Here is a 25,191-nt window from a genome sequence, read left to right on the forward strand (position 1 = left end):
CAGATAGCTTATGTATTTTTGTTCCTCGTATTAAATATTGTATCAGATTTAATTTTAATTTTTTATCAACTATAAATTGTCCGGCTCCATAGCTAAATGTTTAGCGTGCTGGTCTTTGGTCACAGGGGTCCCGGGTTAGATTCCTGGCAGGGTCGGGAATTTTAACAATAATTCGCTGACACGGGGGCTGGGTGAATGTGTCGTCTTCATCATCATTTCTTCCTCATCACGACGTACAGGTCGGGCGTCAAATCCAAAGACCTGCATCAGGCGAGCCGAACTTGTCCTCGGACACTCCCGACACTAAAAGGCATACGCCATTTCATTTCAACGTATAAATTCACCTCTCATGCAGATTCAAACCTTGTGGGTACCCACAACAAAGGGATGTATGTGTACTAATAATTAATGAAATATATATGTACTAATAATTAATAAAATATATACATATATATTTAATTATATATGGACTTAACATTACAAAAAGAAATAACATTGTCCGCCTCTGTGGTGTAGTGGTTAGTGTGATCAGCTGCCACCCCCGGAGGCCCGGGTTCGATTTCCGGCTCTGCCACGAAATTTGAAAAGTGTTACGAGGGCTGGAACGGGGTCCACTCAGCCTCGGGAGGTCAACTGAGTAGAGGTGGGTTCGATTCTCACCTCAGCCATTCTGGAAGTGGTTTTCCGTGGTTTCCCACTTCTCCTCCATGCAAATGCCGGGATGGTACCCAACTTAAAGCCACGGACGCTTCCTTCCCTCTTCCTTGTCTATCCCTTCCCATCTTCCCATCCCCCACCAAAGCCCCTGTTCAACATAGCAGGTGAGGCCGCCTGGGCGAGATACTGGTCATCCTTCCTAGTTGTATCCCTCGACCCAACGCCTCACGCTCCAGGACATTGCCCTTGAGGCGGTAGAGGTGGGTCCCTCGCTGAGTCCGAGGGAAAACCAACCCTGGAGGGAAAAATGAAAAATAACATTTCCTTTCATATTACAGTTCATTGAAGCTAAGCGAAGTAGGCCTAGACTGTGTGGAGCATAATGTTGCACTTCTTATTTTAATATGAACTTCCAAGAACACGTGATTTTAAATGTTGAAACCTTTCTTAGCAGACAAGGTAGGGGTACCCGTACTACGAAATGCTTTAAAGTAAGCAATCTCCTCAATTCTGCCGAAAGTTGGAGGGCTAAAGGGAGCGGAAAAGTTTCAGATTGTGAGTCTTGGATAGCTCTATGAAACTAAGAGTACAAATTTCGAAAATCACTTCCGGCCTAAATGAATTTCCGGAAAAGCAGCCTAAAATCGCTTTTTTTTTTCGTTTTCTTTTGAATTCAAATATAGCCAAATTAAGTTATTTACATAATTCTTTCTGTAAGGTGTTTCTTGGTTTAATACCCTCAGGCATTTTTCGATTTTTTGAAGAATGTCCACACTGAATGTGGTTATAAGGGCTAAAGTGCAACTCTGCATTGACTCACATTAACGCTCGTAGTGGTGCTTAAGTGAAACAATGCATTGACTCACATTAGCGCTCGTAGTGGTGCTTAAGTGAAACAATGCATTGACTTATATTAGCGCTCGTAGTGGTACTTAAGTGAAACAATGCATTGACTTACATTAGCGCTCGTAGTGGTGTTTAAGTGAAACAATGCATTGACTCACATTGGCGCTCGTAGTGGCGCTTAAGTGAAACAATGCATTGATTTACATTAGCGCTCGTAGTGGTGTTTAAGTGAAACAATGCATTGACTAACATTAGCGCTCGTAGTGGTGTTTAAGTGAAACAATGCATTGACTTACATTAGCGCTCGTAGTGATGCTTAAGTGAAACAATGCATTGACGCACATTAGCGCTCGTACCATGTGACCTTGCCGCGGTGTGGAGGCTTGCGTGTCCCAATGATGCAGATAGCCGAGCCGCAGGTGCAACCATATCGGATGGGTATCTGTTGAGAGACCAGACTAACGAAAGGTTCATCGAAAGGGGGGTAGCAGCCTTTCTTTAGTTGCAAGGGCGGCAGTCTAGATGATTGACTGATACGGCCTTGTAATAATACTCAACATGGCTTAGATGTGTTGATACTGCTCCACGGCTGAAAGCAACGGGAAACTACAGCTGTAACTAACTCTCGAGGACATGCAGCTCTCTCTGTGTGAATGATGTACTGACGATGGCTTCCTCCCGGGTAAAATATTCCGGAGGTAAACTAGTCCCCCATTCGGATCTCCGGGCGGGGACTACACGAGAGGGGGGCGATCATCAGGAAGACGAATACTGACATTCTGCGAGTCGGAGCGTGGAATGTTAGAAGTTTGAATCGTTGTGGTAGGTTAGAGAATCTGAAAAGGGAGGCTAAAGTTAGATGTAGTTGGTATAAGTGAAGTACGTTGGCAGGAAGAACAAGATTTTTGGTCAGGTGACTACCGAATTATCAACACAAAATCAAACAGGGAAATGCAGGAGTTGGTTTAATAATGCATAAGAAAATAGGCAGCATAGTGAAAGAATTATTGTCGTCAAGATAGACACCAAACCAATGCCCACCACAATAGTGCAGGTCTATATGCCTACTAGTTCAGCGGATGATGAAGAAATCGAAAGAATGTACGAGGAGATAGAAGATTTAATACAATATGTAAAAGGTGACGAGAATCTAATTGTGATGGGAGACTGGAATGCAGTGGTAGGCCAAGGAAGAGAAGGTAGTACAGTAGGAGAATTTGGATTGGGACAAAGGAACGAAAGAGGAAGTCGGCTGGTTGAATTCTGCACTGATCATAATTTAGTCCTTGCCAATACTTGGTTCAAACACCACAAACGACGGCTGTATACGTGGACGAGACCTGGAGACACTGGAAGGTATGAAATAGACTTCATTATGATTAGGCAGGGATTCAGAAACGAGGTGTTGGATTGCAAAACTTTCCCAGGAGCAGAAAAGGCTGAAGGAAACACTACAGAGGAAGAGTGGAGAGTCATGAAAAATGAAGTCAGTAGGGCTGCTGAAGAAATGTTAGGAAGGAAGAAAAGAGCAACTAAGAATCAGTGGATAAATCAGGAGATACTAGACCTGATTGATGAACGAAGAAAATACAAGAATGCTAGAAATGAAGAGGGCAGAAAAGAATACAGGCGATTAAAGAATGAAGTGGACAGAAAGTGCAAGGAAGCTAAGGAAGAATGGATGAAGGAGAAGTGCAAGGATGTCGAAGGCTGTATGGTCCTGGAAAAGGAAGATGCTGCATACAGGAAAATCAAGGAAATCTTTGGAGAAAGGAAATCTAGGTGTATGAATATTAAGAGCTCAGATGGAAAGACACTTTTAGGGAAAGAAGACAAAGCAGAAATATGGCAGAAGCATATCCAACAGTTGTATCAAGGTAAAGATGTAGATAATTTGGTTCTGGAACATGAAGAGGCTGTTGATGCTGATGAAATGGCAGACCCAATTTTGAGGTCAGAGTTTGACAGAGCTGTGAGTGACCTCAATAGGAACAAGGCACCTGGAATTGATGACATTCCCTCTGAATTACTGACTGCCTTAGGAGAAACCAGCATGGCAAGGTTATTTCATTTAGTGTGCAAGATGTATGAGACAGGAGAAGTCCCATCCGATTTTCGGCAGAATGTTGTTATACCTATTCCCAAGAAAGCTGCTGCTGACAGGTGTGAAAACTACCGCACCATTAGCTTAGTATCTCATGCCTGCAAAATTTTATCACGTATTATTTACAGAAGAATGGAAAAACAAGTTGAAGCTGAGTTGGGAGAAGATCAATTTGGCTTCAGAAGAAATGTAGGGACACGTGAAGCTATCTTGACTTTACGTCTGATCTTAGAGGATCGAATCAAGAAGGATAAGCCCACGTACATGGCATTCGTAGATCTAGAAAAGGCATTCGATAATGTTGATTGGACCAAGCTATTTATGATTCTGAAGATGATAGGGATCAGATACCGAGAACGAAGAATTATCTACAATCTGTATAAAAATCAGTCTGCAGTGATAAGAATCGAGGGCTTTGAAAAAGAAGCAGCAATCCAGACAGGAGTGAGGCAAGGCTGCAGTTTGTCCCCTCTCCTTTTCAATGTTTACATAGAACAGGCAGTAAAGGAAATCAAAGAGAAATTTGGAAAGGGAATCACAGTCCAAGGAGAGGAAATCAAAACATTGAGATTTGCCGATGATATTGTTATTTTATCTGAGACTGCAGAAGATCTTGAGAAGTTGCTGAATGGTATGGATGAAGTCTTGGGTAAGGAGTACAATATGAAAATAAATAAGTCCAAAACAAAAGTAATGGAGTGCAGTCGAACGAAGGCAGGTGATGTAGGAAATATTAGATTAGGAAATGAAGTCTTAAAGGAAGTAGATGAATGTTGTTACTTGGGTAGTAAAATAACTAACGATGGCAGAAGTAAGGAGGACATAAAATGCAGACTAGCACAAGCAAGGAAGAGCTTTCTTAAGAAAAGAAATTTGCTAACTTCAAACATTGATATCGGAATTAGAAAGATGTTTTTGAAGACTTTCGTGTGGAGCGTGGCATTGTATGGAAGTGAAACATGGACGATAACTAGCTTAGAAAGAAAGAGAATAGAAGCTTTTGAAATGTGGTGTTACAGAAGAATGCTGAAGGTGAGATGGACAGATCGAATCACGAATGAAGAGATACTGGATCGAATTGGTGAGAGGAGATCGATTTTGCTAAATTTGACGAGAAGAAGAGATAGAATGATAGGACACATCTTAAGACACCCAGGACTCGTTCAGTTGGTTTTTGAAGGAAGTGTATATGGTAAGAACGGTAGGGGTAGACCAAGGTATGAATATGACAAGCAGATTAGAGCAGATGTAGGATGCAATAGTTACGTAGAAATGAAAAGGTAAGCACAGGATAGGGTGGTATGGAGAGCTGCATAAACCGGTCTATGCACTGATGACTCAAACACACAGTGGTGCATAAGTGAAACAATGCATTGACTCACATTAGCGCTCGTAGTGGTGCTTAAGTGAAACAATGCATTGACTTACATTAGCGCTCGTAGTGGTGTTTAAGTGAAACAATGCATTGACTTTCATTAGCGCTCGTAGTGGTGTTTAAGTGAAACAATGCATTGACTTACATTAGCGCTCGTGGTGGTGTTTAAGTGAAACAATGCATTGACATAAAAGCGCTCGTAGTGGTGTTTAAGTGAAACAATGCATTGACTTACATTAGCGCTTGTAGTGGCAGAAAAAGGCAAACTGATGATCTAATCACGGCCGACTGGATCCCTCGCTGCGCACCTTATAGAAGCTAGCTAGAGCGACGCATCAAGTCGGCCGTGATCTAATTGACCGGATAACGATGATTAAGAAAAGGATTGCAATTTTTAGGAATAAATAAAGAATATATTCTCAGACTTTATTATATTTTATTTACCTAAAATTCGCAGCTCATATAACTAGGATGTTGCTTGCCTGAAGGGCTAGAACTGTGGATTTTGTTGTCTGTTATCAAAACAATGGAAAGTGAATCTTCCGTTTTTTCTGTGGACATATTTACTGTGTATTGATTGAAACTGCGTTCAACAGAAGAGGTCATCGGGGCTTGTTTTAACTTCGCACTGTCTGCTGGGGATAAGTCCAACGTTAATTTCACACTTAAGCTTCCACATAACGTTGCACGTTGTACCAACATTTCCGATTTCTTCATTTCCAGAGTTCTCTGAAAATTCAGTGTCTATCTTTATTTTTGCTGTATCTGTCGTTTTATCTCTACAACGATTCTGTTGTTCCACACAGTAGCGGCAATTGGGAATTAAAAGTGCAAGGCCAAGAAGATATACAGGCAACAAAAGTACCTGGGTTTGTGGGATATAGCGGTAGGGGGATGATGGGTATATACATGAAAACTTCAAAAAATGGTCACAAAATGGTAAGTTTCTTTAATGCTCTCTGAGCGAATTTCGACAGAGAGGTACAGATTGACAGTTTACCAACTTAAGTGCGGTAATACTAATTTTTGTGACTTTGATTCAATACTATACAATAAAATTTTCACCGAAGTAACAACTTAACACATTTATTAAAGAAGAAACGTCCGCCTCTGTGGTGTGGTGGTTAGTGTGATTAGCTGCCACCCCCGAGGCCCGGTTTCGATTCCCGGCTCTGGAACGGGGTCCACTAAGCCACGGGAGGTCAACTGAGTAGAGGTGAGTTCGATTCCCACTTCAGCCATCCTGGAAGTGGTTTTCCGTGGTTTCCAACTTCTCCTCCAGGCAAATGCCGGGATGTTACCTAACTTAAGGAGACGGCCGCTTCCTTCCCACTTCCTTCCAATCTTCTCATCCCTCCGCAAGGCCCCTGTTCAGCATAGCAGGTGAGGCCGCCTGGGCGAGTTACTGCTCATCCTCCCCAGTTGTATCCCCCGATTGAGGCGGTAGAGGTTGGATCCCGCGATGAGTCCGAGGGAATAACCGATCCTAGAGGATAAACAGATTAAGAAAGAAAGAAAGAAGAAACACGGTGATTATACAATTAAAATCATTTAGAATTTGACTATACACTAAAAAAAAACTAATCGACACTAAAGTGACTGCCAGGCTGACGAAAGCGTGCGGCAAGGTTGTGAAACATACCTCAGTGTACATCACTTTACCCTTCTTCATAGCACAGGCAAAGTCACCACTAATTGCTGTGGCGCTATAAAAACTGGATAGCCGGGACGAAGGACATTTTGTGCGCATTTCCGCGAATTATATTGTTAATGAATACATAAAATAAAGGAAAAAAATATCTGATAAGACAACAGGATCCGCTTCATAGTGTAGTGGTTAGTGTGAATAGCTGCCACCCCCGGAGGTCCGGGTTCGATTCCTGGCTCTGCCACGAAATTTGAAAGGTAGTACGAGGGCTGGAACGGAGTCCACTCAGCCTCGGGAGGTCAACTGAGTAGAGGGGTGTTCGATTCCCTCCTCAGCCAACCTGGAAGTGGTTTTTCGTGGTTTCCCACTTCCCACTGCATGGTACCTAATTTAAGGCCACGGCCGCTTCCTTGTCCATCTCTTCCAATCTTCCCATCCCCTCGCAAGGCCCCTGTTCAGCATAGCAGGTGAGGCCGCCTGGGCGAGGTACTGGTCATCCTCCCCAGTTTTATCCCCCGACCCAAAGTCTGAAGCTCCAGGACACTGCCCTTGAGGCGGTAGAGGTGGGATCCCTCGCCGAGTCCGAGGGAAAAACGACCCTGGAGGTTAAACAGATTAAGGAGGAGAAGAATAAGAAGAGGAAGAAGAAGACAACAGGGCTTGTACAAATGGCTGTTTTAATAATTCCTAGTTCCTGCCCGCTATAATGGAATAAAAATGTAATCCTTTCTTCAAAAAGTGTGTGGGGGGGGGGCGAGTGCCCGCCCCTCGCAAACCCGAATAGCCACTACTGCCCGCAACAAAAGGGCCCCTGTTCAGCATAACAGGTGAGGAAGCCTGGCCGAAGTACGGGTCTTCCTCCCCAGCTGTACCGCCGACCAGTAGCGGCTCGTGACAAGATTTTTAGGGGGTTCACAGCAACATTTTTGTTCATGTCTCAAATCAGCAAAAAAGTAACATAGGTACCGTACATAAATCATTTCACTAAAAGTTCCTTGTACGGTTCGTTTTTCACAAATAATATGGTAGAACCCTTGTATCCGAGGATAAATTTTATACTAGACTAATCTGTTAGCGTAGAACAAAGAAAAATTCATAATAACTTTACTACACTGCGAATATTGAAGGATGCGAGTACTATTCTTGGTTTTTAAATAGCACGAGGTTCACCTGGGTGTTAGTGTAGAACAAAACCGACCCCCATGGCCTACCAAGCGACCGCTGTTCAGGCCGAAGGCCTGCAGATTATGAGGTGTCGTGTGGTCAGCACGACGAATCCTCTCGGCCTTTATTCTTGGCTTTCTAGACCGGGGCCGCCATCTCACCGTCAGATAGCTCCTCAATAATAATCACGTAGGCTGAGTGAACCTCGATCCAGCCTTCAAGTCCAGGTAAAAATCCCTTGCCTGGCCGGGAATCGAACGCGGGATATCCGGGTAAGAGGCAGGCGCGCTACTCTTACACTACGGGGTCGGTTGTGTTAGTGTAGAACAACAGTAAAATTCATAATAACTTTACTGCACTGCGAACATTGAAGGATGCGAGCACAATTCTTGTTTTTTTTTAATAGCACGAAGTTCACCTGGGTATGGCGAGAAACATAGAAATAATGTGTACCGCATTTACAGGTCGATTTTTTTTAAAATAATTGTTTCTGAATTGATCCCAATAGTCTCCACATTATCTCGGTTAATCAGGGTTCTACTGTATCACATGTTAATTATTCTCGTCTTATTCTCGTCTTGGAAATTATAGACAACACTAGCATAGGGGATTCAATACTCGCGTTTTTGCGTGCATGAGAATTTTCATGTTTATTTATTTTTGCACACAAATGAGCAAGGTCTGTGCACCTAGCTGAATTCCATACGTTTCTTTCTTTGTTGAACAATAAACAGGGCAAACAAAAAAGCGCATTCCTAGATGTACGTTTACAGAGCCAATTGCGTGTTTCGTACACTTCTCTCTTAATCTTACGCCTCTACTCGCGTTTGGCAGTTTTTGTAAATTTTTCTGTAATCAAATCTGGTCTGTCCCGTCCAAGCCCTTTAATTTCTAACTTATCCTGAGGTTAATATTTGGCTGGTTAAAATTACCTGAACTGAATTCATTTCCTCTTGCACATAGAAAACCATGGTTACAAACCATACAAACAGAGAAGCAGAACACAACACGCAAATAAATTTCGGTTGAACAGATTTTCCAGTCACAAGGTAAAGCAAACTTCTTCCCGCGATTACGAACACCTGTTCACAACGAACTAGAAAATGCCTATTCAGAATTACTAACGACATCTGCCGGTAATGTGATGCAATAGTATCTCCTGGGAGGCTGTGGCTAACCATAATAGGGGAGGTGGCGGACCCTTGTGGTCAACTGTAATACTGCCACTGGTTTGAAGGTTGCTCTAGACGGCAAGGCATGTACCTTACCGTGCTCCTCGGTAATGGGAATATCAGTGCATAAACCATGACGTTATCAGCTTTGAGCATGCGTTTAGTCTTCAGCACAATAGCCCATTTTCCAGTGTGCTCGCTGCACTGTCAGTCAAAACGAACAACTGTCGGTGTAACGGCGCTTCAATATAAGTCGAATGCTTTCGATCGATTGTCGAAATCAGGTCGAGAGAAAGGAAGGTTTTAAATTATCCATGAATGCGTAAAGATGTATTAACTGGGTGTTCGCGTGCTCATGTGCTCCTGAAAGCCCACCGCCACTGCCGCCGACCCACAGTCTCACGCACCAGGACGCTGGCTTGAGGAGTGGAGGTGTGTTCCCTCGCTGCGCCCTCGTACCAGTTTTCAAATTTCGTGGCAGACCAGGGTCTTCGGCGATGGCAGATAATCTGACTAAACACTACACCACACAGGTGGACAATATTAAATGCACTCCCATAAACGTTGCACATAATGGGGATAAAAGGACATTGTAGTATTAACAGCTTGCATGTATGGGGATGTAGCTCAGTGGTAGAGCGTTCGCTTTGCATGTGAAAGGCCCCGGGTTCGATCCCCGGCATCTCCAATAATTTTAAATATTACAGAGTGTATAACCCCTTTAGGAAACTTCAAGCGTCAAAAAAGTCGTTCTTTTTTAATCCGTTCACCCTCCAGGGTTGATTTTTCTCTCAGACTCAGCGAAGAATCCCGCCTCAAGCGCAGTAGAGATGGGGAATCTGATTAATTTTGAAGAGCCGATTCTTTTGAATCGATTCACAAAAATGATTCGTTCATTTGATTCGTTCATTTGATCGTTCATTCCATTACCATGTGACCGAGAGCCGAAAGCGAAACTATGGACTCAGATGAACCATTCCGTTATGTTATTTATTTACGGGGATAAAAGGACATTGTAGTATTAACAGCCTGCATGTATGGGGATGTAGCTCAGTGGTAGAGCATTCGCGTTGCATGTGAAAGGCCCCGGGTTCGATCCCTGGCATCTTCAATAATTTTAAGTATTACAGAGTGTATGAAACCCCTTTAGGAAACTTCAAGTGTCAATAAAAGTCTTTCTTTCTTAATCCGTTCACCCTCCAGGGTTGATTTTTCTCTCAGACTCAGCGAAGAATCCCGCCTCAAGCGCAGTAGAGATGGGGAATCTGATTAATTTTGAAGAGCCGATTCTTTTGAATCGATTCACAAAAATGATTCGTTCATTTGATTCGTTCATTTGATTCGTTCATTCCATTACCACGTGACCGAGAGCCGAAAGCGAAACTATGGACTCAGATGAACCATTCCGTTATGTTATTTATAATTGCTACTGCTTTACAAGTTAAAAGAAGTGAAATGTAGGTAATCGCTAGTATTTTAACTAGAGTAATATCCTTTTTGGAGGTTGCAGTCGAAAAATGCTAAGCTGCTGTCCGACTAATCCTTTCCAAACTTAAGAAGCTTCTTCTTCTTCTTAATCTGTTTATCCTCCAGGGTCGGTTTTTCTCTCGGACTAAGCGAGGGATCCCACCTCTACCGCCTCAAGGGCAGTGTCCTGGAGTTTCAGACTTTGGGTCGGGGATACAACTGGGGAGAATGACCAGTACCTCGCCCAGGCGGCCTCACCTGCTATGCTGAACAGGGGCCTTGTGGAGGGATGGGGCGATTGGATGGGACAGGCAAGGAAGAGGGAAGGAAGCGGCCGTGGCCTTAAGTGAGGTACCATCCCGGCATTTGCCTGGAGGAGAAGTGGGAAACCACGGAAAACCACTTCCAGGATGGCTGAGGTGGGAATCGAACCCACCTCTACTCAGTTGACCTCACGAGGCTGAATGGACCCCGTTCCAGCCCTCGTACCACTTTTCAAATTTCGCGGCAGAGCCGGGAATCGAACCCGGACCTCCGGGGATGGCAGCTAATCACGCGAACCACTACACCACAGAGGCGGACACTTAAAAAGCTACCATACGAAATTATACGACAATCGAATTGGAATTTATAGTAGATATATGAACATTTTTGTGGCAATTCGAAAGTGGATATTGACAGCAGCTCACCATCAGTTCTTTACTTTTAATTATTTTTTTACTGAAAAAAAATTTTTAAAATATATGTGGTGTAGTGGTTAGTGTGATTAGCTGCCACCCCGGAGGCTCGGGTTCGATTCCCGGCTCTGCCACGAAATTTGAAAAGTGGTACGAGGGCTGGAACGGGGTCCACTCAGCCTCGAGAGGTCAACTGAGTAGAGGTGAGTTCGATTCTCACCTCAGCCATCCTGGAAGTGGTTTTCCGTGGTTTTCCACTTCTCCTCCAGGCAAATGCCGGGATGGTACCGGTACCTAACTTAAGGCCACGGTCGCTTCCTTCCCTCTTCCTTGTCTATCCCTTCCAGTCTTCCTATGCCCCCGCAAGGCTCCTGTTCAGCACAGCAGGTGAGGCCGCCTGGACGAGACACTGGTCATCCTCCCCAGTTGTATCCCCCGACCCAGAGTCTGAAGCTCCAGGACACTGCCCTTTTCGCGCTAGAGGTGGGATCCCTCGCTGAGTCCGAGGGAAAAGCCAACCCTGGAGGGTAAACGGATAAAGAAAGAAGAAAGAAAGATGAAACCAAATGAAAACGAGATGACCTGACTGAAATAATCAACCGTGACAAAACAACAGCTAAGTTACGGTTTTTTGAACTTCGATTATTCTTAACATTCCTTACAATTTTCATTATGTTCGCAAGCTATACTCACGAGATAGCAACTTCAGGCAACTCTCTGTAGTAGGCAGTGAAATAACAGGAAACAAATCTGTGCCCACATGGATGTAATGTCATCCTCAAATGGATCATGGTCAAATTGACAAGATTAACGGTTCATAAACAGTAAATACCGGAAGACTATGCCGGGCTGAGCGGCTCAGACGGTAGAGGTGCTGGCCTTCTGACCCCAACTTGTCAGGTTCGATCCAGCTCAGTCCGGTGGAATTTGAAGGTGCTCAAATATATCAGCTTCGTGTCGGTCGTTTTACTGGCTCGTGAAAGAACTCCTGCGGGACAAAATTCCGGTACCTCGGCGTCTCCGAAAACCGAAAAAGTAGTTTGTGGGACGTAACGCTAATAACATTATTATTAAATAGTGCATTACCGTCAATAAGGCATTGCATTATCGAAGTAAAGCATCTGACTGTCTTTAAAAAAATACAGTCTTCTTTACGTCGCACCGACACAGGTAGGTCTTATGGCGACAATGGGATAGGAAAGGGCTAGGAATAGGAAGGAAGCAGGGCTGCCGACAGTGGAATTAAAACTCACTATCTCCCGAGTGCAAGCTGACAGGTACGTGAACCAAACCGTACAGCCACTTTCTCGGTGACTTGTCCTTTTTTATTAGTACGGTTGCCCCTTAATATTCTGCCGCTCCTCAGAGTAACCATAGAAACCAGAAAGGCGAACGCCAAAGGGGGAAATATGGAACAATTTACGAAAATGCCTCAAAAATACTTGAGGTTATGTGTCAGATAGTAGCTGGTTTACATATCACATTCAGAAGAATCTATCACTTGCAGGATTTATGCCTTGCTTTATATGCTCCCTTCGTACCTTAATAGTCTTGTATTGCCTACATACTACAAAGAAATCATGGTTAGCTGTTTCACCTCAACTTGCATATACACTTCATGACATGGCAAGATTTAAAAACAATATCGATTCTTACTAAGGGCTGAGAACGAGAACGGGGAGGCTTCCATGTTCCACAAGTTAGTTCACAGTAGTTCATGAGAACGAGAACGGGAACCTTGAAGTAAACTTAACCTAAAATTTCGCAACGACCTGCAAGTTGAGTGTATACAGTTCCGTGAAGTGTGTGACTTGAAACGACGTCATAACTTCTTATTTTTAAAAAAATATCCTATAAGGTTAGGTTAGGTGTGTTTGACTTGTGAACCGGACTTTTAGTTCTGGTTAAATAAGAAGTAACAGAGTCGTTCTTCACATGTTGTCATTGATTCAAAAATGATGGATTCCCGATTTGGCGAATGGCGATATGAATCAGAACGAACGAGGAACGAGGAACCAGGGAACGAGTTGTGGCAGCCATCTCTCGATTCAGATTTCGATTCAAAAACGAGTCGATTCATTTCGTTCACTGAATCATGATTCAGTCGTTCAGTGCAATGATTCGTTCATTATGAATCACTCGTTCAGAATCTCCCCATCTCTAAAGCGCAGTGTCCAAGAGCGTGGAACTGTGGGTCGGCGGAGGCCGTGTTCGAATCCCGGCTCTGCCACGAATTTTGAAAAGTGATACGAGGGCTGTCCGCATTTATGGTGTAGAGGTTGGCGTTATTAGCTGCCACCTCCGGAGACCTGGGTTCGATTCCGCGCTCTGCCATGAAATGTAAAAAGTGGTTCGAGGGCTGAAAGGTGGTCCACCCAGCCTCGGGAGTTCAACTGAGTAGAGGTGGGTTCGATTTCCACCTCAGCCATCCTCGAAGTGGTTTTCCGCGGTTTCTTGCTTCTCCTACCTAAATTAATGTCACGGCCATTTCCTTCCCTCTTCCTTCTCTATCCCTTCCAATCTTCCCATCCCCCTACAATGTTTCTGTTCAGCATAGCAGGTGAGGCCACGCGGGCGATGTACAGGTAATCCTCGCTAGTTGTATCCGCGCCCCGACGTCTGATGCTACAGGACACTGCCCTTGAGGTGGTAGATGTGGGACCCCTCGCTGAGTCCGAGGGAAAAAACGACCCTGGAAGGTAAACATATTAAGAAGGAGAAGATGAAGAAGAGGAAGAAGACAACAGGGCTTATACAAATGGCTTTTTTAATAATTCCTAGTTCCTGCCCGCTATGACTTACTTGACTTATTTCCTTCTACTATTTTGCAGGGCATAGGGCTTCGACAAAGCAGCGCCAGCGTATCCTATTTTGAGCCATGGTCTTGAGTTCTCCAGAGGTCTTCCCTTCTTGTTTTGCCTCCTCCATCACACTGCGTCTCCATGACTTCCTTGGTCTACCTGTCTTCCGTTGTCCTTGGGGGTTCCAAAACACAGCCTTTCTCTCCACTGCATCCTGCTGCTTCCGCAGTGTGTGGCTGATCCATTTCCACTTCCTCCGCTTTATTTGTATGCCAATGGGCTCTTCTTCTGGTTTTTTCAAAGAACTTCGTTTGAAATTACTTTTGGCCAGAAAATACCTTTAATTCTCCTTAAACATCGGTTTATGAATACCTGTAGTTTGTGAGTAAATTCTGAGGTAACTTTCCAGGTTTCACAACCATACAACAGTACTCTTTTTACATTTGTTCGGAAAATGCGAAGTTTGGTTTTCATTGATATTTCTCTGGCCTTCCATATCGGATAGAGTTGTATGAATTCCGCATTTGCTTTGTGGATTCTCATTTTGACATCAGCAGCTGCTCCTCCATCCTGCGTAACCACACTTCCAAGATATGTAAACGCTTCGAATTCATTAATGTCTTCATCACTGACTCTAAATTTCCGTTTGCTCTTCACGTTCATATTCATTGCTTTTGTTTTCTGGGCATTTATCCTGAGGGCCACTGCTCCCGTCTCTCTCTCCAGATACTGTATATTTCCCTCCATATCAGTATGTTTTTGAGTTAACATGCGTAAGTCATCGGCATACTCCAAAGCCTCCAATCTGTCACACAATCCCCGTTGGGTGCCTCTTTACCTTCCCTCCGTAACTTTCCTCATGACGTCATCCAGAACAAGGAGAAAGATAGTTGCAGAAAGGACACAGCCCTGCCGCACACCAGAATTTATGGAGAAAGGCTCCGCAAGCTTCCCTTCGTGGATTACTTTGCACGTGAAGTCGTTGTCTCTTTGATGATTTTGCTGATTTTAGTTGGTACGTAGTACTCCTCTAGCGTTCTCCACATCGTGTTCCTTTTCAGTTAATCGAAAACCTTCTTGCAGTCCACAAGCAGAAGATATAGGCCAGAACTGTGTTCATTAAACTGTTCAATAATAATTAGTAGAGTGTTTATTTGGTCTATGCATGAGCGGTCATTCCTGAAACCTGCTTGTTCATTGCACAGTTGGTTTTCTATCCTTGCTTTTATCCTGTTCAGGATCACCTGTGCCATCACTCTACTGGGAATCGGGAGCAAGGTGATACCTCTCCAGTTGTGACAATTGGTCATGTCACCTTTCTTTGGTAATTTCACAAGGAGTCCTCTCCATTCCTTTGGCATTCTTTCCTTATTCCAAATTTTTGTCAACAGTGGATGCAACAGATCGGCTGTCATATCGGGGTACACAGTTAGAAGCTCAGGTGCTACATTATCCACTCCTGGGGCCTTCCGATTCTTTATTTGGCTGATCGCTTCTTTTCTCTCATTTCTTGAGGATGGTTCAGTGCTGATACCATCAGTTTCACAAACTTCGTTCACCTCTACCATTTGTCTATCTTTCTCTACATTTTCTCTGTTCAACACCTCCATGAAGTGTTCTCGCCATCTATTCAACTTAGCTTCATCACTAGTGAGCATACAGTATATCTTTGTTTGTTCTTGATGGGTCTACTTTGTTTAAATTTCTTCTTGGCAAGTTTCCTTGTGATGTCATACAAGCCTTTCATATTTCTGTCTCTTACTACAGTCTCCGCTAATTCAGCAAGGTCTGATACCCATTTTTTCCGGTCTGCTTTCGCACTCTTCTTAACTTCCCGATTTTTATCATGGTATACCGCTTGGAGTTCAACCTTCTGGGTTCGTGTCCTGCAATTATTCACCTTTAGTTTCAGATCCCTACGTTGTTCAATACAATCCCAAGTATTTGATGTCATCCAATCTTTCCTCCAGATGTTCATGAAGCCAAGTACCTCCTCTGCTGTGTCTGTCAAAGTGGTTTTAATTTTTTTCCAGTGTTCTTCAACATCATCTTCATCTAACTGTAGTGCTGTAAACCTGTTACTGAGGACAAGCTTGAACTGTTCCTTACTTCTATCATCCTCTAGCTTTCCAACATCAAATATTTTACTTTTTGTTGCTCAAATCGCCTCTTTGCAGTTTCAGTCTTAATTCGGATGTTGGCAGTCACTAGATGGTGGTCGCTGCCTATATCTTTACCTCTTCGATTTCTGACATCCAAAAGAGACCTTCTCCAGCTTCTGCTAATTGCCAGGTGATCGATCAGGTTTTGAGTTCGCTGGTCTGGTGAAATCCAAGTCACTTTATGGCATTCTTTATGAGGGAATAGTGTTCCACCGATAACAAGTTCATTGCTCGCGCAGAAGTCTACCAAAAGTTCTCCATTCTCATTCCTAGTACCAAGTCCATGTCGCCCCGTTACTTGTTCAAGACCCTGATTTTCAGAACCCACCTTGGCATTGAAGTCTCCCATAACAATCCCAAAGTCCCTTTCTTTATTGCCTGAATGGTACTCTGTAGTCCTGAATAAAACGTAGCCATATCATCTGCTTCCGCTTCTTCTGTGGGTGCGTAGCATTGGACAATCGAAACATTCCTGATCTTCCCCTTGAACTTTGCGGTGATAATCCTTGGTGAGATGGGTTTCCAATCCATCAGACTGTTCTTTGATCTCTTGTTTATAAGAAATCCCACTCCTTCCTGATGTGGGTCGTCTTTATTTGGCTTACCAGAGTAGAGGAATGTTTATCCCATCAACGTTCTTAACTCTCCAAATGTATTCCACCTTACTTCAATAACTCCTAAGATACCCAGTCTATACCTCTCTGCCTCGGTAGCAAGTTGTGTTAGTTTCCCAGTCTGATACAGTGTTCTGACGTTCCAAAATCCAATTTTCATGTCCTGTTTCAAGCAAAAGGCCATCGTCTTAGGTTCCGTTCGGCTGCTTTTCTTAGTTACTTTAATAAGTTAGTTTTAAGCGACTGCGAGTTATTAGCCCACATTCACCGAGTGTATGGCGGTGCTGCCACCTTTAAGGCTTGACACTTGCTCCCCCCTCAGATGTTACGGGTGGAAAGGATGCCATTTACTACATCCTTAATTGTGATATGGTTATTCCGCCATATATTCGGTCGCCAGAGCCTCGTCTGTGATAACAGGGAGCACCACGGGAAGTTGAGGTTGACTTTTGCAATTGGAGAGGCTATTTGTTGCGCATCCATCTGCCTTGGACCCCCTGCCCGCTATAATGGAATAAAAATGTAATATTTTCTTCAGAAAGTGGGGGGGGGGGGCGAGTGCCCGCCTCCCTCGCAAATATTAATAGCCGCTCACGCACCAGGACGCTGCTCTTGAGGAATTAGAGGTGGGATCCCTCGCTGTGCCCTCGTACCAGTTTTCAAATTTCGTGGCAGAGCAGGGTCTCCGGCGATGGCAGATAATCTGACTGAACACTACACCACACAGGCGGGCATTAATTAATGTACTTCCCTAAATGTCAGTCCAATATCGGGAACTCATTGGCTATGCTAGAAAACGTTGCACGCAATGGGGATAAAAGGACTATGTAGTATTAACAGCCAGCATGTGTGGGGATGTAGCTCAGTGGTAGAGCGTTCGCTTTGCATTGTGCTCTATAATGTCTTAGTTCCCGTCAGGCTAATGCCGAGATTGAACTAAGTGCATCATAGTGAACAATACAGCCACAAGAAGTGAATAAATATGGCACATAACTTACTTGCAAATAGTATCCTCTCCATTAGCTCCGGCATAACAGCATCAAACAGGGATATTGGGTTATAGATAAGGATACAACAATGAATTTTAATGAAGAGGATAATAAAAAATTGATAAGAATGCAAGGTGTGAACCAACACTAACCAAAAATAACTCAAAATTTAGCTGCATTCAATTTTAACAATCAGATTTATTACAATATATACGGATTTTATAATGAACAAATGTCCAAGGCATTATGATGGATATGACAATCATAATTCATAATGTGTCTTGTTGACGTCGTTTTTTATGACCTATACGTCGAGGAGACATCATCGTCCAAACAACTTCCAGCACTGCAACAACCATCACAAATTTTTTGTAAATAAAACGAATATTTAAACATGAATCTGCACAATGGGCAAGTCACGTCTATCCCTAACATCCTTTTATCTACACAGATCTATGCCTCAGTGCTCTAAAACATCCTACAAATACGAACAAACATGCTATTTACACTCCACTGTCGGGGGAATCGATCCCTAGACCTACCAAGAACAACACGTGCAGAATAACATTATTAAAATAACGGGAACTCAAATATAGTGTCCTGCCGATATATCAAACTAGTAGCTGGTCTCTATGAATAACATTTACAATCCGAGACACATAACATCTTTTAGGACCGTAATATAAAAGGTCGTTGTTCTACTGTATTCTTGACAGACAACACCCAGCTTTTAACTTTCAGACATCCGTGTCATGACGTCACAAACTTATCGTCCCTCAAACCCTCGTGTTTGTAACAAGTGAGCGGCCATTTCCCTTGGCTATAAAGAAAACTCTCCAGCTGACGTAGTGTAAACACAGACAGGGAAAGGAGTGTTTCTCTGCTTCTTCGACCCTTAAATCTGGCCCGCCTATTGCCATCATTATAATCTACTGGCCACAGGCCATAATACATATTACATTACCAATTCAACATACTTTCGCAGACCCGCTACATACAACAGTCTTATACATCATTTAGGATTGGTGCTATCTATAGCACATTCCTAGTCTGGCCATCTTATAGGCCATGCATACATCATTGTCATAAATACTCGATAGGGCCTCATATTACTTCTTTGAGCACAGTAAGCTTGTTAGAGAATTCTTATAGGCCTCTTAGGATGTGACTCGTTCAACATGATATGGCAACACGAGTAGTTTAAGGGATTATTGAAGATCTTAGACATCCTGCATAACACAACAAATAATTACGATAAACCTGACACATGCACCTGGGGAATACATGAGTGCCTGCCTTAGTTCCTGCGTTGAGCCCGTATTGGTACGATACATGAAATACACGTAGTAAAGTTCGCAATCATGGCAATAACACAGGCAAGAATGACAACACCAAACTTAAGAAAAACTAACAACATGCGACTATGCTAGCCTAACTGAGTTCGAGCCCTGGGGCATAGATATATATATATATATATATATATACACGACTATATTACCCTAATTTATCTACATGTTGGCTGATGGCCAAATTTCTCTACTGTTTCTGAATCAGTTATGGCGCTGCATGTTTATACAATGGACAGCTCTGACCTGTATCCGTGAACATATCTGAACAGCTCCCCTTGCGGACATTTCTGATTTACTGCATCATGATGACTTTAGATGCTGGTGGTACACATGGTTTGACGTCTGGAGACATCCTGGCTGGCGGTAGTGTTCCTTGTGGCTCGTTCCAGTGGCTGGATGATCGCCGCTTCGATGTCGTGCTGAGTAGAAGTCACCGATGGTCCTGGGTCGACCCTCGATTCCGTGGAGACTGCTTGTCAGCTTCAGTTCCAGTTACCGCTCCAGCGTAACAGATGAGCAGTGTCTCGTCCAATCATGATGTAGGGGAAAGTTTTCCCAAGACTCAGTTGACCTTTGAGTACGCAGCTCGTAGATAAAGACAGTCTTCCCTTCGCTGAGTGGCGGCGTGACAACCTTCGTGTAGCAGCGATACACCCGATGAATGAGTCTGGCACGTTTGGCAGCCATATATATATAATCAGGCTCGCGTCCTCGCTACCACGCGCTGCGTGGGTGGGCTCTCCTTGGCACGCCCGCGTATGGAAATTTCTCCCGCAATATGTGTGTCAAGTATCTCGATTATCATTTCCGATTACAGCTATAGTCGTGCCGCATATCAAAATTTTCGGGAATTTGTCCTGGTTGCAGTTCTTGTATCAAATCCTGTGCATTCCTAATGCAACATGAAATAATAATTAATTTCCTGTTCCCTCCAAGATAAAAAATTCCCGCGAGATTGCACGAAGCGGTGTGCGTCCAACGCTACCGGTGAAGAGGCTTCGCTTGGGTAATAAATTCTTTATGAGTCTCTAGAAGCTTCATCTCGCTTCTGATGCCACTTTCCCACGAAAAACGCGCGCCCTCAGATACTCTTACACAATAAAATGCTATACAAAGCGCTTTCAGGGTGGTCTCATGCAATTTCTGTAATTTATGCTAAAATCAATATTCTTCTGCCATGAACAGAATGGTTCAGCACGTGAAAGGCCCCGGGTTCGATCCCCGGCATCTCCAACAATTTTAAATATTACAGAGAGTATAAGACCCATTGAAGGAAACTTCAAGCGTCAAAAACATGTCTTTCTTAATCCGTTCACCCTCCAGGGTTGATTTTTCTCCCAGACTCAGCGAAGAATCCCGCCTCAAGTGCAGTGACATGGAGTGTGAGACTGTGGATCGGCGGAGGCCGTGTTCGAATCCCGGCACTGACACGAATTTTGAAAAGTGATACGAGGGCTGTTCGCATTTATGGTGTAGGGGTTAGCGTTATCAGCTGCCAACTCCGGAGGCCCGGGTTCGATTCCAAGATCTGCCATGAAATGTGAAAAGTGGTTCGAGGGCTGGAACGGGGTCCACTCAGCCTCGGGAGGTCAACTGAGTAGAGGTGGGTTCGATTCCCACCTCAACAATCCTGGAAGTGGTTTTGCGTGGTTTTCCACTTCTCCTACAGGCAAATGCCGGGATGGTACCTAACTCAAGGCCACGGCCGCTTCCTTCAAACTTCCTTATCTATCCCTTCTAAACTTCCCATCTCCCCACAAGGCCCCTATTCAGCATTGCAGGGGAGGCCGCCTGGGCGAGGTACTGGTCATCCTCCCCAGTTTTATCCCCCCGACCCAGAGTCTGAAGCTCCAGGACACTGCCCTTGAGGCGTTGGAAGTGTGATCCCTCGCTGAGTCCGAGGCAAAAACCGACCCTGGAGGGTAACCAGATTAAGAAGAAGAAGAAATGCCCGTCCGATACCCGGAACTCATTGGCTAAGCTGGAAAACATTGCACGTAACGGGGAAAATTATCTTGATTTACAGACTTATAGTATTGGGGCTTGAGACGTGCGGGGGTGTAGCTCAGTGGTAGAGCGTTCGCTTTGCATGCGAAAGACCCCTCGTTCGATCCCTGGTATCTCGAAGAATTTTATATGTTACAGAGTGCATAAAGCACATGGAAGGAATCTTCAAGCGTCTAAGTAAATTTCTTTCTTTCTTAATCCGTTCACCATCCAGAGTTCATTTATCTCTCAGACTCAGCGAGGAATCCCAACTCTACCGCCTCGCGTGCATATTCCTGGTGCGTGAGACTTTGCGTCCGGGGGGATACGTCTGGAGGTGAGGACCAGTACCTCGCACAGGTGGCCTTACCTGCAATGTTGAACACGGGCCTTTGAAGGAGGATGGGAAGATTGGAAGGGATAGTCAAGGAAGACGAAAGAAGCGGCCGCGGCCTTCAGTTAGAAATCATCCCGGCTTTTCCCAGGAAGAGAAGTCGGGAAACCCGGAGGCTCGGGTTCGAATCCCAGCTCTGTCACGAAATTTGAAAAGTGGTACGAGGACTGCAACGACGTCCACTAAGACTCGAGAGGTCCACTGAGAAGAGCCATCCTCGAAGTGGTTTTCCGTGGTTTCCCACTTTTCCTCCAGGCAATTGCCGGGATGGTACCTAACTTTATGTCACGGCCGCTTCCTTCCCTCTTCCTTGTCTATCTCTTCCAATCTTCCCATCCCCTCGCAAGGCTCCTGTTCAGCATAGCAGGTGAGGCCGCCTTGGCGAGGTACTGGTCATCCTCCCCTTTTTAATCCCCGGACCCAGAGTCTGAAGCTCCATGACACTGCCCTTGAGGCGGTGGAGGTGGGATCCCTCGCTGAGTCCGAGGGAAAAGCCGACCCTGGAGGGTAAACAGATTGAGAAGAGAAAACGAAGAAGAAGAAAAAAGGCCTGTACAAATTACTTTTTAAATAATTCCTAATTCTTATAATGGAATAAAAAGTAATATTTTCTTCAGAAAGTGGGGGGCGAGTGCACCCTCCCCTCGCAAAACCTAATAGCCGCTAATGCCCGTAACAAAACGCCCCTGTTCAGCATAACAGGTGAGACCGCCTGGCCGAGGTACGGGTCCTCCTCCCCAGCTGTACCGCCGACCCACAGTCTCACGCACCAGGACGCTGCTCTTGAGGAGTGAGAGGTTTGATACCTCTCTGTGCCCTCGAACCAGTTTTCAAATTTCGTGGCAGACCAGGGTCTCCGGCGATGGCAGATAGTCTGACTAAACACTACATCACACAGGCGGACATTATTAAATGTACTTCCCTAAATGTCGGTCCAATATAGGGAAATCATTGGCTGTGCTAGAAAACGTTGCACGTAACGGGGATAAAAGGACATTGTAGTATTAACAGACTGCATGTATGGGGATGTAGCTCAGTGGTAGAGCGTTCGCTTTGCATGTGAAAGGCCCCGGGTTCGATCCCCGGCATCTCCAACAATTTTAAATATTACGGAGTTTCAGGAAACTTCAAGCGTCAAAAAAAGTGTTTCTTTCTTAATCCGTTCACACTCCACGGTTGATTTTTTTCTCAGATTCAGCGAAGAATCCCGGCTCAAGAGCAGTGTCCTGTAGCGTGAGACTGTGGGTCGGCGGAGGCCGTGTTCGAATGCCGGCTCTACCACGAATTTTGAAAAGTGATACGAGTTCTGTCCGCATTTATGGTGTAGTGGTTAGCGTTATTAGCTGGCACCTCCGGAGGCCCGGGTTCGATTCCCCGCTCTGCCACGAAATATGAAAAGTGGTTCGAGGGCCGAAAGGGCGTCCACTCAGCCTCGGGAGTTCAACTGAGTAGAGGTGGGTTCAATTTCCACCTCAGCCTTCCTCGATGTGGTTGTCCGCGGTTTCTCACTCCTCCTACCTAAATTAATGCCACGGCCATTTCCTTCCCTCTTCCTTCTCTATCCCTTCCAATCTTTCTATTCACCCACAATGTCCCTGTTCTAGATAGCAGGTGAGGCCGCGTGGGCGGGGTACTGGTAATGCTTCCTAGTTGTATACGCGCCCCGACGTCTGACGCTCCAGGACACTGCCCTTGAGGTGGTTGAGATGCGATCCCTCGCTGAGTCCGAAGGAAAGACCAACCCTGGAGGGTAAACAGATTAAGAAAGAAAGAAAGAAAGAAAGAAAGAAAGAAAGTTACGCGGTCTGGAACGGCGTCCACTCAGCCTCGCGAGGTCAACTGGGCAGAGGTGTGTTTGGATGCCCACCTCAGCCAACCTAGAGATGTTTCCCGTTGTATCCCACTTCTCTTCCTGGCAATTGCCGGCATGGTACTTAACGTCACGGCCGCTTCCTTCCACCTTCCTTGTCTGTACCTTCCAATATCTAATCCCCCACCCCCCAGTCACAAAGGCCCCTGTTCAGCATTGCAGGCGAGGCCGCCTGGGCTAGGTACTGGTAATCCTCCCCAGTTGTATTCCCCGACCCAGAGTCTGAAGCTCCAGGACACTGCCCTTGAGGCGGTAGAGGTGGGATCCCTCGCTGAGTCCGAGGGAAAAACCGACCCAGGTGGGTAAACATATAAAGCAGAAGAAGAAGATACGAAGAGTGTACGCCTTTGTCATGTATTGGTTAGTGTTATTTCCTGCCATCTCCGGTACCCGGGTTCGATTCCTCGCTGTACCACGAAATTTGAAAAGCGGTACCAGGGCTGAAATGGGGTCCACTCTGCCTCGAGAGGTCAACTGAGTAGATGTGGGTTCGATTTTCACCTCAGCTACCCTCGAAGTGGATTTCCGTGGTTTTCACTCCGCCTACCTAAATTAATGCCACTGCCATTCCTTCCTTCTTCCTTCTCTATCCCTTCCAATCTTCCCATCCCCCACAATGTCCCTGTTGAGCATAGCAGGTGAGGCCGTGTGGGCGAGGTACTGGTAATCCTCCCTAGTTGTATCCGCGCCCGGACGTCTGATGCTACAGGACACTGCCCTTGAGGCGGTAGAGGCGCGATTCCTCGCTGAGTCCGAGGGAAAGACCAGCCCTGGAGGGTAAACAGATTAAGAAAGAAAGAAAGAAAGAAAGAAAGAAAGTTACGCGGACTGGAACGGCGTCCACTCAACCTTGAGAAGTCAACTGAGCAGAGGTGTGTTCGGATGCCCACCTCAGCCATCCTAGAAGGGGTTTTCCATTGTATCCCACTTCTCTTCCAGTCAATTGCCGGGATGGTTCCTAACTTAACTTCACGGCCGCTTCTTTTCATCATCCTTGTCTGTACCTTCCAATTTATATCCCCCCGCCCCCAATCACCAAAGGCCACAGTTCAGCATAACAGGTGAGGCCGCCTGGCCGAGGTACGGGTCCTCCTCGCCAGGGGTACCAGCGACCTAGCGTCCACGCACCTCCTACCAATTTTCAAATTTCGTGGCAGCTATCTCACTAACCACTACACCACACAGGCGGACCTTATTCAATTTACTTCTGTAAATGTCCTCCTCTGTTGTGTAGTGATTAGTGTGATTAACTGCCAACCCCGGAGGACCGGGTTCGATTCCCGGCTCTGCCACAAAATTTCAAAAGTGGTACGAAGGCTGGAACGGGGTCCACTCAGCCTCGGGAGGTCAACTGAGTAGAGGTGGGTTCGATTCCCACCTCAACCATCCTGGAAGTGGTTTTACGTTCTTTCCCAGTTCTCCTCCAGGCAAATGCCGGGATGGTACCTAACTTAAGGCCAAGGCCTTCCAATCTCCCCCCCCCTCCCCACAAGGTCCCTGTTCAGCATAGCAGGGTAGGCCGCCTGGGCGAAGTACTGGTCAATCTCCCCAGTTGTATCCCCCGACCCAGAGTCTAAAGCTCCAGGACACTGCCCATGAGGCAGTAGAGGTGGGATCCCTCTCTGAGTCCGAGGGAAAAACCGACCCTGGAGGGTAACCAGATTAAGAAGAAGAAGAAACGCCTGTCCGATACCCGGAACTCATTGGCTAAGCTGGAAAACATTGCACGTAATGGGGATAATTATCTTGTGTTTACAGACTTGTAGTATTGGTTCGTATGATGTGAGGGGGTGTAGCTCAGTGGTAGAGCGTTCGCTTTGCATGTGAAAGGCCCCTGGTTCGATCCCCGGCATCTCCACGAATTTTAAATGTTACAGAGTGCATAAAGCACATGGAAGGAATCTTCAAGCGTCTAA

The 25,191-nt window shown here is 45.2% G+C and overlaps 4 non-coding genes across 4 annotated transcripts; all 4 read left to right on the top strand.

Annotated features, from left to right (window-relative positions):
* The first annotated feature begins 9,582 nt into the window (after window positions 1-9,582).
* On the top strand, window positions 9,583-9,654 carry TRNAA-UGC (transfer RNA alanine (anticodon UGC)). Its single transcript has one exon. It is a non-coding gene; the product is annotated as a tRNA-Ala (tRNA).
* Window positions 9,655-10,005: 351 nt separating this feature from the next.
* Window positions 10,006-10,077, top strand: TRNAA-UGC (transfer RNA alanine (anticodon UGC)). Its single transcript has one exon. It is a non-coding gene; the product is annotated as a tRNA-Ala (tRNA).
* Window positions 10,078-22,427: 12,350 nt separating this feature from the next.
* On the top strand, window positions 22,428-22,499 carry TRNAA-UGC (transfer RNA alanine (anticodon UGC)). Its single transcript has one exon. It is a non-coding gene; the product is annotated as a tRNA-Ala (tRNA).
* A 2,562-nt stretch (window positions 22,500-25,061) lies between these two features.
* TRNAA-UGC (transfer RNA alanine (anticodon UGC)) lies at window positions 25,062-25,133 on the top strand. The gene has a single exon. It is a non-coding gene; the product is annotated as a tRNA-Ala (tRNA).
* Window positions 25,134-25,191: the final 58 nt, after the last annotated feature.

The sequence above is a fragment of the Anabrus simplex genome, chromosome 2 (genome assembly GCF_040414725.1).
Source record: "Anabrus simplex isolate iqAnaSimp1 chromosome 2, ASM4041472v1, whole genome shotgun sequence".
In the NCBI taxonomy this organism is placed as follows: Eukaryota; Metazoa; Arthropoda; class Insecta; order Orthoptera; family Tettigoniidae; genus Anabrus; species Anabrus simplex.